The 13750-nt window shown below is 39.6% G+C and overlaps 14 non-coding genes across 14 annotated transcripts; all 14 read left to right on the top strand.

Annotated features, from left to right (window-relative positions):
• The first annotated feature begins 515 nt into the window (after positions 1-515).
• trnaa-cgc (transfer RNA alanine (anticodon CGC)) lies at positions 516-587 on the top strand. The gene has a single exon. It is a non-coding gene; the product is annotated as a tRNA-Ala (tRNA).
• Positions 588-1119: 532 nt separating this feature from the next.
• Positions 1120-1191, top strand: trnat-ugu (transfer RNA threonine (anticodon UGU)). Its single transcript has one exon. It is a non-coding gene; the product is annotated as a tRNA-Thr (tRNA).
• A 1381-nt stretch (positions 1192-2572) lies between these two features.
• Positions 2573-2644, top strand: trnaa-cgc (transfer RNA alanine (anticodon CGC)). The gene has a single exon. It is a non-coding gene; the product is annotated as a tRNA-Ala (tRNA).
• A 537-nt stretch (positions 2645-3181) lies between these two features.
• trnat-ugu (transfer RNA threonine (anticodon UGU)) lies at positions 3182-3254 on the top strand. Its single transcript has one exon. It is a non-coding gene; the product is annotated as a tRNA-Thr (tRNA).
• A 1371-nt stretch (positions 3255-4625) lies between these two features.
• On the top strand, positions 4626-4697 carry trnaa-cgc (transfer RNA alanine (anticodon CGC)). The gene has a single exon. It is a non-coding gene; the product is annotated as a tRNA-Ala (tRNA).
• A 543-nt stretch (positions 4698-5240) lies between these two features.
• trnat-ugu (transfer RNA threonine (anticodon UGU)) lies at positions 5241-5312 on the top strand. The gene has a single exon. It is a non-coding gene; the product is annotated as a tRNA-Thr (tRNA).
• A 1375-nt stretch (positions 5313-6687) lies between these two features.
• On the top strand, positions 6688-6759 carry trnaa-cgc (transfer RNA alanine (anticodon CGC)). The gene has a single exon. It is a non-coding gene; the product is annotated as a tRNA-Ala (tRNA).
• Positions 6760-7300: 541 nt separating this feature from the next.
• Positions 7301-7372, top strand: trnat-ugu (transfer RNA threonine (anticodon UGU)). Its single transcript has one exon. It is a non-coding gene; the product is annotated as a tRNA-Thr (tRNA).
• Positions 7373-8750: 1378 nt separating this feature from the next.
• On the top strand, positions 8751-8822 carry trnaa-cgc (transfer RNA alanine (anticodon CGC)). Its single transcript has one exon. It is a non-coding gene; the product is annotated as a tRNA-Ala (tRNA).
• Positions 8823-9366: 544 nt separating this feature from the next.
• On the top strand, positions 9367-9438 carry trnat-ugu (transfer RNA threonine (anticodon UGU)). Its single transcript has one exon. It is a non-coding gene; the product is annotated as a tRNA-Thr (tRNA).
• A 1370-nt stretch (positions 9439-10808) lies between these two features.
• trnaa-cgc (transfer RNA alanine (anticodon CGC)) lies at positions 10809-10880 on the top strand. Its single transcript has one exon. It is a non-coding gene; the product is annotated as a tRNA-Ala (tRNA).
• Positions 10881-11421: 541 nt separating this feature from the next.
• On the top strand, positions 11422-11493 carry trnat-ugu (transfer RNA threonine (anticodon UGU)). The gene has a single exon. It is a non-coding gene; the product is annotated as a tRNA-Thr (tRNA).
• Positions 11494-12863: 1370 nt separating this feature from the next.
• On the top strand, positions 12864-12934 carry trnaa-cgc (transfer RNA alanine (anticodon CGC)). Its single transcript has one exon. It is a non-coding gene; the product is annotated as a tRNA-Ala (tRNA).
• Positions 12935-13475: 541 nt separating this feature from the next.
• Positions 13476-13547, top strand: trnat-ugu (transfer RNA threonine (anticodon UGU)). Its single transcript has one exon. It is a non-coding gene; the product is annotated as a tRNA-Thr (tRNA).
• The last annotated feature ends 203 nt before the right edge of the window (positions 13548-13750 follow it).

Here is a 13750-nt window from a genome sequence, read left to right as displayed (position 1 = left end):
TATCATCTATGTAGTACTGCACTACTGTTATCATCTATGTAATACTATACTACTGTTATCATCTATGTAGTACTGCACTACTGTTATCATCTATATAATACTATACTACTGTTATCATCTATGTAATACTGTTATCATCTATATAATACTGTACTACTGTTATCATCTATATAATACTGTCTGCTCTTTGGCACACCAGTATTTCTACTTGCACTCATCATCCTGCTCATCTATCACTCCAGTGTTAATTTGCTAATTGTAATCTCGCTACTATTGCCTATTTTATTGCCTTACCTCCATTTGCACGCACTGTATATAGACTTTCTTTTTTTCTTCTATTGTGTTATTGACTGTAGCTTGTTTATTCCATCTTAACTCTGTGTTGTTGTTTGTGTTGCGCTGCTTTGCTTTATCTTGGCCAGGTCGCAGTTGAATATGAAACTTGTTCTCAACTAGCTTACCTTATTAATTATAGGTGAAATTTAAAAATAAGAAAAAACATTTCTTTCACAGAAGGGGATGTAGCTCAGTGGTAGAGCGCATGCTTCGCATGTATGAGGTCCTGGGTTCAATCCCCAGCTTCTCCATTAAACATTTGCAATGGCCCATCTCCTACTTTCCAGAATGTTGAAATTCTCAGCAGGAACAGAGACGTGCTAAATAATTTGCTCTGTAATCTGAAGAACATGTGTTCAATCCCTGTTCGTACATTTATGTAACAGAAGTGGCATGGTTGCCACTTCAATTGCATCATTTTCAAAACTGAAGTTCATTGGTTAGATGACTGTCCATACTTGCTTGTATTTAGAATTGCTGCTATCATTTCATTGTAGTTTCAATGGAGTGGTGTATATAAAAAGTACATTGTATTAATATTGCATTTTATCTGCAAATAAAATGGATCGAAGCTCAGAGGGGGAGTGCATGCTATTTTAGTATGGGTCCTTGGTTCAATCCCAAGGTTCTCCACTGAGTATTTGTGTGCCAAATTCACATTACACACTCCTACTTTCCAGAATGTTGAAATTCTCACAGGAAACAGAGATGTTATTTGTGTCCAAATTCACATTACACAACTACTACTTTCCAGAATGTTGATAAAATCTTGCAGCATAGAGTGGCATGGTGGCCAAGCGGTAAGGCGTCGGTCTTGTAAACCGAAGATCATGGGTTCAAATCCCATCCGTGCCTTACTGAAAGATAGCTGGTACCATGTGAAGGTTCTTTCACTGGAGGACTTTGAAGAGAAAAAAGTTTTCTCAAAATGGCAACCATGCTATTATATAGTAAGGGGATGTGCCTCTATGGTAGAGCTAATACTTGAAATGCATGCGCTCTGAAGTTCATCCCCAAATTTTCTGATGAGTATATTTAGTTGTGAAATTAGCTTTTGCACAACTCTACTTTCCAGAATGTTGACATTTAAGAAGGAAATAGATGTGCTAAATCATCTGTTTTTGTAAACTGAAGCACATGGGTTCAATCCTGGGTTCAAGCCTTGTTCGACGTTTATGGAAGCTAGATGATATTTTGGAAATGTACTTTCATTAGAACAGTGTAAAGAAAGGGTCAATTTGTATTGATATGGCCACTACGACCTGTATGCTCTAGCCGGCTGGCCCTCGCTACATATTCGTCGCCAGACCCACTGGTTCCAGGTCATCTTTTTAGTCTATGCTAGGTAAAGCTCCACCTTATCTCAGCTCACTGGTCACGATAACAACACCCACCCGTAGCACACGTTCCAGCAGGTATATCTCACCTGGTCATCCCCCAAAGCCAACACCTCCTTTGGCCGCCCTTCCTTCCAGTTCTCTCTGCTGACAATGACTGGAACGAATTGCAAAAAGTCGTTCCAGTGTTGCCACCTTAGACGACTTAGTCGCTGTATTTAGAAGTATTCAGACCCCCTCTGAATACTTTGCAGACATTTTCATTTTACTCACTTTTGTCTCTTCCACAATGTTTATTCCTCACTCCTACAGTGTCCATTACAATGACATGCACATGGACAATTATGCAAATTAGGTGTGACATCATTTGCAACTTCTAGCGACTTTATTAGGACAGCCAATAGCTAATTTCCCTTACTGAGGTGTTTGGCAACACTTGGCTAACTTTTAACATCGGCTATCTGAGCAGCTAACTGATCGTCTGCACGCTGTACAAAGCCCATTTGAAATAGCCCACCCAATCTACCTACCTCATCCCCATATTGTTTAATATACTTTCTGCTCTTTGCACCCAGTATTTCTACTTGCACATCATCATCTGCTCATCTATCACTCCAGTGTTAATGTGCTAAATTGTAAATACTTTCGCTACGATTGCCTATTTATTGCCTTACCTCCATTTGCACGCACTGTATATAGACTTTCTTTTTTTTCTTCTATTGTGTTTGACTGTAGGCTTGTTTATTCATCTGTAACTCTGTGTTGTTGTTTGTGTTGCGCTGCTTTGCTTTATCGTGGCAGTCGCAGTTGAATATGAAACTGGTTCTCAACTAGCTTACCTGATTAATTATAGGTGAAAAGGTAAAAAAATAAGAAAAAACCATTTCTTTCACAGAAAAGGGGATGTAGCTCAGTGGTAGAGCGCATGCTTCGCATGTATGAGGTCCTGGGTTCAATCCCCAGCTTTCTCCATTAAAAATTTTGCAATGGCCATCTCCTACTTTCCAGAATGTTGAAATTCTCAGCAGGAAACAGAGACGTGCTAAATAATTTGCTCTTGTAATCTGAAGAACATGTGTTCAATCCCTGTTCGTACATTTATGTAACAGAAGTGGCATGGTTGCCAACTTCAATTGCATCATTTTCAAAACTGAAGTCATTGGTTAGATGACTGTCCATACTTGCTTGTATTTAGAATTGCTGCTATCATTTCATTGTAGTTTCAATGGAGTGGTGTATATAAAAAGTACAGTGTATTAATATTGCATTTTATCTGCAATAAAATTGGATCGAAGCTCAGAGGGGGAGTGCATGCTATTTAGTATGAGGTCCTTGGTTCAATCCCAAGGTTCTCCCACTGAGTATTGTGTGCCAAATTCACATTACACAACTCCTACTTTCCAGAATGTTGAAATTCTCACAGGAAACAGAGATGTTATTGTGTGCCAAATTCACATTACACAACTACTACTTTCCAGAATGTTGATAAAAATCTTGCATCATAGAGTGGCATGGTGGCCAAGCGGTAAGGCGTTCGGTCTTGTAAACCGAAGATCATGGGTTCAAATCCCATCCGTGCCTTACTGAAAGATTGCTGGGTACCATGTGAAGGTTCTTTCAGTGGAGGACTTTGAAGAGAACTTTTTTTTCTCAAAAATGGCAACCCATGCTATTATATAGTAAGGGGATGTGCCTCTATGGTAGAGCTAATACTTGAAATGCATGCGCTCTGAAGTTCATCCCCAAATTTTCTGATGAGTATATTTAGTCGTGAAATTAGCTTTTGCACAACTCTACTTTCCAGAATGTGACATTTTAAGAAGGAAATAGATGTGCTAAATCATCTGTTTTTGTAAACTGAAGCACATGGGTTCAATCCTGGGTTCAAGCCTTGTTCGACGTTTATGGAAGCTAGATGATATTTTGGAAATGTACTTTCATTAGAACAGTGTAAAGAAAGGGTCAATTTGTATTGATATGGCCACTTACGACCTGTATGCTCTAGCCGGCTGGCCCTCGCTACATATTCGTCGCCAGACCCACTGGTTCCAGGTCATCTTTTTAGTCTATGCTAGGTAAAGCTCCACCTTATCTCAGCTCAATGGTCACGATACAACACCCACCCGTAGCACACGTTCCAGCAGGTATATCTCACTGGTCATCCCCAAAGCCAACACCTCCTTTGGCCGCCTTTCCTTCCAGTTCTCTGTGACAATGACTGGAACGAATTGCAAAAATTCGTTCCAGTGTTGCCAACTTAGCGACTTAGTCGCTGTATTTAGCAAGTATTCAGACCCCTCTGAATACTTGCAGACATTTTCATTTTACTCACTTTTTGTCTCTTCCACAATGTTATTCCTCACTCCTACAGTGTCCATTACAATTACATGCACATGGACAATTATGCAAATTATGTGATGACATCATTAGCAACTTCTAGCGACTTTAGGACAGCCAATAGCTACTTTCCTTACTGAGGTGTTGGCAACACTGCTAACTTTAACATCGGCTATCTGAGCAGCTAACTGATCGCTGCAGCTGTACAAAGCCCATTTGTAAATAGCCCACCCAATCTACCTACCTCATCCCCATATTGTTTTAATATACTTTCTGCTCTTTGCACACCCAGTATTTCTACTTGCACATCATCATCTGCTCATCTATCACTCCAGTGTTAATTTGCTAATTGTAAATACTTCGCTACTATTGCCTATTTATTGCCTTACCTCCATTTGCACGCACTGTATATAGACTTTCTTTTTTTCTTCTATTGTGTTATTGACTGTAGGCTTGTTTATTCCATCTGTAACTCTGTGTTGTTGTTGTGTTGCGCTGCTTTGCTTTATCTTGGCCAGGTCGCAGTTGAATATGAAAACTTGTTCTCAACTAGCTTACCTGATTAATTATAGGTGAAATTTAAAAAATAAGAAAAAACATGTTCTTTCACAGAAAGGGGATGTAGCTCAGTGGTAGAGCGCATGCTTCGCATGTATGAGGTCCTGGGTTCAATCCCCAGCTTCTCCATTAAAAATTTTGCAATGGCCCATCTCCTACTTTCCAGAATGTTGAAATTCTCAGCAGGAAACAGAGACGTGCTAAATAATTTGCTCTTGTAATCTGAAGAACATGTGTTCAATCCCTGTTCGTACATTTATGTAACAGAAGTGGCATGGTTGCCAACTTCAATTGCATCATTTTCAAAAACTGAAGTTCATTGGTTAGATAGACTGTCCATACTTGCTTGTATTTAGAATTGCTGCTATCATTTCATTGTAGTTTCAATGGAGTGGTGTATATAAAAAGTACATTGTATTAATATTGCATTTTATCTGCAAATAAAATTGGATCGAAGCTCAGAGGGGGAGTGCATGCTATTTTAGTATGAGGTCCTTGGTTCAATCCCAAGGTTCTCCACTGAGTATTTGTGTGCCAAATTCACATTACACAACTCCTACTTTCCAGAATGTTGAAATTCTCACAGGAAACAGAGATGTAATTTGTGTCCCAAATTCATATTACACAACTACTACTTTCCAGAATGTTGATATAAATCTTGCAGCATAGAGTGGCATGGTGGCCAAGCGGTAAGGCGTCGGTCTTGTAAACCGAAGATCATGGGTTCAAATCCCATCCGTGCCTTACTGAAAGATAGCTGGTACCATGTGAAGGTTCTTTCACTGGAGGACTTTGAAGAGAAAAAAAGTTTTCTCAAAATGGCAACCATGCTATTATATAGTAAGGGGATGTGCCTCTATGGTAGAGCTAATACTTGAAATGCATGCGCTCTGAAGTTCATCCCCAAATTTTCTGATGAGTATATTTAGTTGTGAAATTAGCTTTTGCACAACTCTACTTTCCAGAATGTTGACATTTTAAGAAGGAAATAGATGTGCTAAATCATCTGTTTTTGTAAACTGAAGCACATGGGTTCAATCCTGGGTTCAAGCCTTGTTCGACGTTTATGGAAGCTAGATGATATTTTGGAAATGTACTTTCATTAGAACAGTGTAAAGAAAGGGTCAATTTGTATTGATATGGCCACTACGACCTGTATGCTCTAGCCGGCTGGCCCTCGCTACATATTCGTCGCCAGACCCACTGGTTCCAGGTCATCTTTTTAGTCTATGATAGGTAAAGCTCCACCTTATCTCAGCTCACTGGTCACGATAACAACACCCACCCGTAGCACACGTTCCAGCAGGTATATCTCACTGGTCATCCCCAAAGCCAACACCTCCTTTGGCCGCCTTTCCTTCCAGTTCTCTGCTGACAATGACTGGAACGAATTGCAAAAATTCGTTCCAGTGTTGCCAACTTAGCGACTTAGTCGCTGTATTTAGCAAGTATTCAGACCCCTCTGAATACTTGCAGACATTTTCATTTTACTCACTTTTTGTCTCTTCCACAATGTTATTCCTCACTCCTACAGTGTCCATTACAATTACATGCACATGGACAATTATGCAAATTAGGTGATGACATCATTTAGCAACTTCTAGCGACTTTTAGGACAGCCAATAGCTACTTTCCTTACTGAGGTGTTGGCAACACTGCTAACTTTAAACATCGGCTATCTGAGCAGCTAACTGATCGCTGCAGCTGTACAAAGCCCATTTGTAAATAGCCCACCCAATCTACCTACCTCATCCCCATATTGTTTTAATATACTTTCTGCTCTTTGCACACCAGTATTTCTACTTGCACATCATCATCTGCTCATCTATCACTCCAGTGTTAATTTGCTAAATTGTAAATACTTCGCTACTATTGCCTATTTATTGCCTTACCTCCATTTGCACGCACTGTATATAGACTTTCTTTTTTTCTTCTATTGTGTTATTGACTGTAGGCTTGTTTATTCCATCTGTAACTCTGTGTTGTTGTTTGTGTTGCGCTGCTTTGCTTATCTTGGCCAGGTCGCAGTTGAATATGAAAACTGTTCTCAACTAGCTTACCTGATTAATTATAGGTGAAATTTAAAAAAATAAGAAAAAAACCATTTCTTTCACAGAAAGGGGATGTAGCTCAGTGGTAGAGCGCATGCTTCGCATGTATGAGGTCCTGGGTTCAATCCCCAGCTTCTCCATTAAAACATTTTGCAATGGCCCATCTCCTACTTTCCAGAATGTTGAAATTCTCAGCAGGAACAGAGACGTGCTAAATAATTTGCTCTTGTAATCTGAAGAACATGTGTTCAATCCTGTTCGTACATTTATGTAACAGAAGTGGCATGGTTGCCAACTTCAATGCATCATTTTCAAAAACTGAAGTTCATTGGTTAGATGACTGTCCATACTTGCTTGTATTTAGAATTGCTGCTATCATTTCATTGTAGTTTCAATGGAGTGGTGTATATAAAAAGTACATTGTATTAATATTGCATTTTATCTGCAAATAAAATTGGATCGAAGCTCAGAGGGGGAGTGCATGCTATTTTAGTATGAGGTCCTTGGTTCAATCCCAAGGTTCTTCCACTGAGTATTTGTGTGCCAAATTCACATTACACAACTCCTACTTTCCAGAATGTTGAAATTCTCACAGGAAACAGAGATGTTATTTGTGTCCCAAATTCATATTACACAACTACTACTTTCCAGAATGTTGATAAAAATCTTGCAGCATAGAGTGGCATGGTGGCCAAGCGGTAAGGCGTCGGTCTTGTAAACCGAAGATCATGGGTTCAAATCCCATCCGTGCCTTACTGAAAGATAGCTGGTACCATGTGAAGGTTCTTTCACTGGAGGACTTTGAAGAGAAAAAAAGTTTTCTCAAAATGGCAACCATGCTATTATATAGTAAGGGGATGTGCCTCTATGGTAGAGCTAATACTTGAAATGCATGCGCTCTGAAGTTCATCCCCAATTTTCTGATGAGTATATTTAGTTGTGAAATTAGCTTTTGCACAACTCTACTTTCCAGAATGTTGACATTTTAAGAAGGAAATAGATGTGCTAAATCATCTGTTTTTGTAAACTGAAGCACATGGGTTCAATCCTGGGTTCAAGCCTTGTTCGACGTTTATGGAAGCTAGATGATATTTTGGAAATGTACTTTCATTAGAACAGTGTAAAGAAAGGGTCAATTTGTATTGATATGGCCACTACGACCTGTATGCTCTAGCCGGCTGGCCCTCGCTACATATTCGTCGCCAGACCCACTGGTTCCAGGTCATCTTTTTAGTCTATGCTAGGTAAAGCTCCACCTTATCTCAGCTCACTGGTCACGATAACAACACCCACCCGTAGCACACGTTCCAGCAGGTATATCTCACTGGTCATCCCCAAAGCCAACACCTCCTTTGGCCGCCTTTCCTTCCAGTTCTCTGCTGACAATGACTGGAACGAATTGCAAAAATTCGTTCCAGTGTTGCCAACTTAGCGACTTAGTCGCTGTATTTAGCAAGTATTCAGACCCCTCTGAATACTTGCAGACATTTTCATTTTACTCACTTTTTGTCTCTTCCACAATGTTATTCCTCACTCCTACAGTGGTCCATTACAATTACATGCACATGGACAATTATGCAAATTAGGTGATGACATCATTTAGCAACTTCTAGCGACTTTTAGGACAGCCAATAGCTACTTTCCTTACTGAGGTGTTGGCAACACTGCTAACTTTAAACATCGGCTATCTGAGCAGCTAACTGATCGCTGCAGGCTGTACAAAGCCCATTTGTAAATAGCCCACCCAATCTACCTACCTCAGCCCCATATTGTTTTAATATACTTTCTGCTCTTTGCACAACCAGTATTTCTACTTGCACATCATCATCTGCTCATCTATCACTCCAGTGTTAATTTGCTAAATTGTAAATACTTCGCTACTATTGCCTATTTATTTGCCTTACCTCCATTTGCACGCACTGTATATAGACTTTCTTTTTTTCTTCTATTGTGTTATTGACTGTAGGCTTGTTTATTCCATCTGTACTCTGTGTTGTTGTTTGTGTTGCGCTGCTTTGCTTTATCTTGGCCAGGTCGCAGTTGAATATGAAACTTGTTCTCAACTAGCTTACCTGATTAATTATAGGTGAAATGTTAAAAAAATAAGAAAAAACAATTTCTTTCACAGAAAGGGGATGTAGCTCAGTGGTAGAGCGCATGCTTCGCATGTATGAGGTCCTGGGTTCAATCCCCAGCTTCTCCATTAAACATTTTGCAATGGCCCATCTCCTACTTTCCAGAATGTTGAAATTCTCAGCAGGAAACAGAGACGTGCTAAATAATTTGCTCTTGTAATCTGAAGGAACATGTGTTCAATCCCTGTTCGTACATTTATGTAACAGAAGTGCATGGTTGCCAACTTCAATTGCATCATTTTCAAAAACTGAAGTTCATTGGTTAGAAGGACTGTCCATACTTGCTTGTATTTAGAATTGCTGCTATCATTTCATTGTAGTTTCAATGGAGTGGTGTATATAAAAAGTACATTGTATTAATATTGCATTTTATCTGCAAATAAAATTGGATCGAAGCTCAGAGGGGGAGTGCATGCTATTTTAGTATGAGGTCCTTGGTTCAATCCCAAGGTTCTCCACTGAGTATTTGTGTGCCAAATTCACATTACACAACTCCTACTTTCCAGAATGTTGAAATTCTCACAGGAAACAGAGATGTTATTTGTGTCCCAAATTCATATTACACAACTACTACTTTCCAGAATGTTGATAAAAATCTTGGCAGCATAGAGTGGCATGGTGGCCAAGCGGTAAGGCGTCGGTCTTGTAAACCGAAGATCATGGGTTCAAATCCCATCCGTGCCTTACTGAAAGATAGCTGGTACCATGTGAAGGTTCTTTCACTGGAGGACTTTGAAGAGAAAAAAAGTTTTCTCAAATGGCAACCATGCTATTATATAGTAAGGGGATGTGCCTCTATGGTAGAGCTAATACTTGAAATGCATGCGCTCTGAAGTTCATCCCCAAATTTTCTGATGAGTATATTTAGTTGTGAAATTAGCTTTTGCACAACTCTACTTTCCAGAATGTTGACATTTTAAGAAGGAAATAGATGTGCTAAGTCATCTGTTTTGTAAACTGAAGCACATGGGTTCAATCCTGGTTCAAGCCTTGTTCGACGTTTATGGAAGCTAGATGATATTTTGGAAATGTACTTTCATTAGAACAGTGTAAAGAAAGGGTCAATTTGTATTGATATGGCCACTACGACCTGTATGCTCTAGCCGGCTGGCCCTCGCTACATATTCGTCGCCAGACCCACTGGTTCCAGGTCATCTTTTTAGTCTATGCTAGGTAAAGCTCCACCTTATCTCAGCTCACTGGTCACGATAACAACACCCCACCCGTAGCACACGTTCCAGCAGGTATATCTCACTGGTCATCCCCAAAGCCAACACCTCCTTTGGCCGCCTTTCCTTCCAGTTCTCTGCTGACAATGACTGGAACGAATTGCAAAAATTCGTTCCAGTGTTGCCAACTTAGCGACTTAGTCGCTGTATTTAGCAAGTATTCAGACCCCTCTGAATACTTGCAGACATTTTCATTTTACTCACTTTTTGTCTCTTCCACAATGTTATTCCTCACTCCTACAGTGTCCATTACAATTACATGCACATGGGCAATTATGCAAATTAGGTGATGACATCATTTAGCAACTTCTAGCGACTTTTAGGACAGCCAATAGCTACTTTCCTTACTGAGGTGTTGGCAACACTGCTAACTTTAACATCGGCTATCTGAGCAGCTAACTGATCGCTGCAGCTGTACAAAGCCCATTTGTAAATAGCCCACCCAATCTACCTACCTCATCCCCATATTGTTTTAATATACTTTCTGCTCTTTGCACACCAGTATTTCTACTTGCACATCATCATCTGCTCATCTATCACTCCAGTGTTAATTTGCTAAATTGTAAATACTTCGCTACTATTGCCTATTTATTGCCTTACCTCCATTTGCACGCACTGTATATAGACTTTCTTTTTTTCTTCTATTGTGTTATTGACTGTAGGCTTGTTTATTCCATCTGTAACTCTGTGTTGTTGTTTGTGTTGCGCTGCTTTGCTTTATCTTGGCCAGGTCGCAGTTGAATATGAAAACTTGTTCTCAACTAGCTTACCTGATTAATTATAGGTGAAATTTAAAAAATAAGAAAAACAATTTCTTTCACAGAAAGGGATGTAGCTCAGTGGTAGAGCGCATGCTTCGCATGTATGAGGTCCTGGGTTCAATCCCCAACTTCTCCATTAAACATTTTGCAATGGCCCATCTCCTACTTTCCAGAATGTTGAAATTCTCAGCAGGAAACAGAGACGTGCTAAATAATTTGCTCTTGTAATCTGAAGAACATGTGTTCAATCCCTGTTCGTACATTTATGTAACAGAAGTGACATGGTTGCCAACTTCAATTGCATCATTTTCAAAAACTGAAGTTCATTGGTTAGAAGACTGTCCATACTTGCTTGTATTTAGAATTGCTGCTATCATTTCATTGTAGTTTCAATGGAGTGGTGTATATAAAAAGTACATTGTATTAATATTGCATTTTATCTGCAAATAAAATTGGATCGAAGCTCAGAGGGGGAGTGCATGCTATTTTAGTATGAGGTCCTTGGTTCAATCCCAAGGTTCTCCACTGAGTATTTGTGTGCCAAATTCACATTACACAACTCCTACTTTCCAGAATGTTGAAATTCTCACAGGAAACAGAGATGTTATTTGTGTCCCAAATTCACATTACACAACTACTACTTTCCAGAATGTTGATAAAATCTTGCAGCATAGAGTGGCATGGTGGCCAAGCGGTAAGGCGTCGGTCTTGTAAACCGAAGATCATGGGTTCAAATCCCATCCGTGCCTTACTGAAAGATAGCTGGTACCATGTGAAGGTTCTTTCACTGGAGGACTTTGAAGAGAAAAAAAGTTTTCTCAAAATGGCAACCCTGCTATTATATAGTAAGGGATGTGCCTCTATGGTAGAGCTAATACTTGAAATGCATGCGCTCTGAAGTTCATCCCCAAATTTTCTGATGAGTATATTTAGTTGTGAAATTAGCTTTTGCACAACTCTACTTTCCAGAATGTTGACATTTTAAGAAGGAAATAGATGTGCTAAGTCATCTGTTTTGTAAACTGAAGCACATGGGTTCAATCCTGGGTTCAAGCCTTGTTCGACGTTTATGGAAGCTAGATGATATTTTGGAAATGTACTTTCATTAGAACAGTGTAAAGAAAGGGTCAATTTGTATTGATATGGCCACTACGACCTGTATGCTCTAGCCGGCTGGCCCTCGCTACATATTCGTCGCCAGACCCACTGGTTCCAGGTCATCTTTTTAGTCTATGCTAGGTAAAGCTCCACCTTATCTCAGCTCACTGGTCACGATAACAACACCCACCCGTAGCACACGTTCCAGCAGGTATATCTCACTGGTCATCCCCAAAGCCAACACCTCCTTTGGCCGCCTTTCCTTCCAGTTCTCTGCTGACAATGACTGGAACGAATTGCAAAAATTCGTTCCAGTGTTGCCAACTTAGCGACTTAGTCGCTGTATTTAGCAAGTATTCAGACCCCTCTGAATACTTGCAGACATTTTCATTTTACTCACTTTTTGTCTCTTCCACAATGTTATTCCTCACTCCTACAGTGTCCATTACAATTACATGCACATGGACAATTATGCAAATTAGTGATGACATCATTTAGCAACTTCTAGCGACTTTTAGGACAGCCAATAGCTACTTTCCTTACTGAGGTGTTGGCAACACTGCTAACTTTAACATCGGCTATCTGAGCAGCTAACTGATCGCTGCAGCTGTACAAAGCCCATTTGTAAATAGCCCCCCACCAATCTACCTACCTCATCCCCATATTGTTTTAATATACTTTCTGCTCTTTGCACACCAGTATTTCTACTTGCACATCATCATCTGCTCATCTATCACTCCAGTGTTAATTTGCTAAATTGTAAATACTTCGCTACTATTGCCTATTTATTGCCTTACCTCCATTTGCACGCACTGTATATAGACTTTCTTTTTTCTTCTATTGTGTTATTGACTGTAGGCTTGTTTATTCCATCTGTAACTCTTGTTGTTGTTTTGTGTTGCGCTGCTTTGCTTTATCTTGGCCAGGTCGCAGTTGAATATGAAAACTTGTTCTCAACTAGCTTACCTGATTAATTATAGGTGAAATTTAAAAAATAAGAAAAACAATTTTTTTACAGAAAGGGGATGTAGCTCAGTGGTAGAGCGCATGCTTCGCATGTATGAGGTCCTGGTTCAATCCCCAGCTTCTCCATTAAACATTTTGCAATGGCCCATCTCCTACTTTCCAGAATGTTGAAATTCTCAGCAGGAAACAGAGACGTGCTAAATAATTTGCTCTTGTAATCTGAAGAACATGTGTTCAATCCCTGTTCGTACATTTATGTAACAGAAGTGGCATGGTTGCCAACTTCAATTGCATCATTTTCAAAAACTGAAGTTCATTGGTTAGATGACTGTCCATACTTGCTTGTATTTAGAATTGCTGCTATCATTTCATTGTAGTTTCAATGGAGTGGTGTATATAAAAAGTACATTGTATTAATATTGCATTTTATCTGCAAATAAAATTGGATCGAAGCTCAGAGGGGGAGTGCATGCTATTTTAGTATGAGGTCCTTGGTTCAATCCCAAGTTCTCCACTGAGTATTTGTGTGCCAAATTCACATTACACAACTCCTACTTTCCAGAATGTTGAAATTCTCACAGGAAACAGAGATGTTATTTGTGTCCCAAATTCATATTACACAACTACTACTTTCCAGAATGTTGATAAAAATCTTGCAGCATAGAGTGGCATGGTGGCCAAGCGGTAAGGCGTCGGTCTTGTAAACCGAAGATCATGGTTTCAAATCCCATCCGTGCCTTACTGAAAGATAGCTGGTACCATGTGAAGTTCTTTCACTGGAGGACTTTGAAGAGAAAAAAGTTTTTCAAAATGGCAACCATGCTATTATATAGTAAGGGGATTTGCCTCTATGGTAGAGCTAATACTTGAAATGCATGCGCTCTGAAGTTCATCCCCAAATTTTCTGATGAGTTATTTAGTTGTGAAATTAGCTTTTTGCAC

Source organism: Oncorhynchus kisutch, unplaced genomic scaffold (assembly GCF_002021735.2).
Source record: "Oncorhynchus kisutch isolate 150728-3 unplaced genomic scaffold, Okis_V2 scaffold2108, whole genome shotgun sequence".
Taxonomy (NCBI): Eukaryota; Metazoa; Chordata; class Actinopteri; order Salmoniformes; family Salmonidae; genus Oncorhynchus; species Oncorhynchus kisutch.
The sequence above is the reverse complement of the archived record's forward strand: the minus strand, read 5'-3'. Positions and strand labels throughout refer to the sequence as shown.